The 2313-nt window shown below is 20.3% G+C and overlaps 1 long non-coding RNA gene across 1 annotated transcript; it reads left to right on the plus strand.

Moving 5' to 3' along the window:
- The first annotated feature begins 432 nt into the window (after window positions 1–432).
- On the plus strand, window positions 433–1432 carry LOC113224035. Its single transcript, XR_003309006.1, has 2 exons — window positions 433–816; window positions 1080–1432. It is a non-coding gene; the product is annotated as an uncharacterized LOC113224035 (long non-coding RNA).
- The last annotated feature ends 881 nt before the right edge of the window (window positions 1433–2313 follow it).

Here is a 2313-nt window from a genome sequence, read left to right on the forward strand (position 1 = left end):
CAAAAAAATTTATTTATGTTGCAACACCTACAAAAAAAATAAATATAAACTTTTATATACAATTGAGATAGCTTTCGAAAAAAAAAAAAAAGCGAAGAAAACAAAAAAAAAGAAAAATGTATTAAAAAAATATTATATATATATTATATATATATAAAAATATATAAAAAAATTAATAAAAAGTTATATAAAAATATATAAAATATGCATATAAAAAATTATATAAAAATATATATGAAAAAAAAAAAAAAAAAAGTATATTAAAATTTTTCAAATGCGTATAATGCAACAAATATGCTACTAACATTATAAACAATTAAGCTTATATATTAACTTTATGCTAACATAAAAAAAAAAAAAAAAAAAAAAAAAAAAAAAAATTATATTAGGAAACTGATTAAAAAAAAAAAAAAAAAAAAACATAAAAGTGGAGTAAATAATAGCATTCAAGGTATATATATGTATTGGCGAATATGTTATATCTTATGTATACATATATGTATATATATTTATACATGTTTAATAATTATTCTATATTTTGTTTAAGAAAAGCTGTTGTATGTTTCTATTTGTTACAATATAAAAAATAATTTCTGTTAACTCGTCTAGGGGTATATATATTTATGCTCATTTTTAACATAACTATGATAACACAGCGAGTGACTGGAAAAAACGAAAGCAATAAAAAAAAAATGAAAAAAATGAAAAACAATGAAAATAATGAAAACAATGAAGACAATTAAAAAATGAAAGTTCATGACTTCTAAAACAAAGTAAGCATATTAAAGTGTAAGGAAACATTTTTTTACTTGTATGGTAAAGAAAAAAAAAAAAAAGAAGTTTAAAAAAACACATTTATAAATTATACAACAAAAATAAAAGACTAATATTTAACCTACTATTGTTTATGTGTTGTTTATAATAAATAAAAATCATAAATGAAATATACCATGATGGTTATGCCGAGAACTCCCAACATGTCATTATGCATATATATATATATATATATATAGAAAAAAATTATAAGAATCATATTAAGTTTATAAAAATATACATGCTTTTACTTTTTTTTTAATTAGATGGTAAAAACCTTAGAAAAACCTTATTGCTTTGACTCAATAAAATGTGTTTATCAATGCATAACACACAAAAAGAAAAAAAAAATATGTAAATGTAGATAAAAAAATGTTTATCATGAACATTGGTATTAGTATTATAATGTAACAGTTGTCTAATAGCAGTAAAATATCTTAAAAATAAATTTATAGCGAAAGAATATATATATATATATATATCGATATATAATGTAAATTGATGCTCACATTTCACTCAGTCTTAATATATTTCCATTTCGTTTAAGAATGAAAAAATAGGCGCATAAATATGCAGAAAGATGAAAAAAAAAAAAAAAATTATTAATTTATAATAAAACTGGAAACTAAAGACATAATACAATAAAAATGGAGTGCTAAAATTGTACGACTCGATATGTAGAACACTGGCTGTAAAAAACCGACTGTAGAACACCGACTGCAGAACATCGACTGTAGAACACCGACTGTAGAACATCGACTGTAGAACACCGACTGCAGAACACTAAATGTAGGGCACAATACGTCAGGCACAATATAGGGGGTTCAGTTTAGATTAAATGAAAACTTTTTATATATTTAACACTTTTTTTGTATTGCTTTTAAATGAGTTTATTTATGTATTTAATTACTCATTCAATTTTATATTCGCTTTTATACCTGATTATTTTATGCATTAATTATTTTATTTTTTTTTTTTTAATTCTTTTATTCAAATGTTTTTGTTAATTTTATTATAATGCAAAAAAAAAGAAAAAATGAAATAATGTAGTTTGATAAAAATATACATATTTCAACAAATATAATTTGAAAAACATGTTTAAAATATAAATTCACGTGTTTAGCTTAAGTGTATTATGTGGGATATTTTTGTTTTGAAAGCAACATATATAGATGTTATTTTGTAAGGATACATAAACGTATGTATAAATATGTATATATATATATATATATATATTTACTTTCAATAGCATTTTATTTATTTTTATACATGCATAAAGATATATATTTGTGTGAATGTGCTCATACATATATATATATATATATATATATATATATATATATATACATGTGTATTCTGCGTATTGCACTATAGAACAACACTATCAGGTTCCTTCAAACTAAAATAACTCAAATGTTTCAGTACAAGCATGCTTAATTTAATGAAAAAAACAAGAAGTGTGTTTGAAAAAAAAAAAAAAATAAAATAAAATAAAATTGA

This window comes from Piliocolobus tephrosceles, unplaced genomic scaffold (genome assembly GCF_002776525.5).
Source record: "Piliocolobus tephrosceles isolate RC106 unplaced genomic scaffold, ASM277652v3 unscaffolded_43316, whole genome shotgun sequence".
In the NCBI taxonomy this organism is placed as follows: domain Eukaryota; kingdom Metazoa; phylum Chordata; class Mammalia; order Primates; family Cercopithecidae; genus Piliocolobus; species Piliocolobus tephrosceles.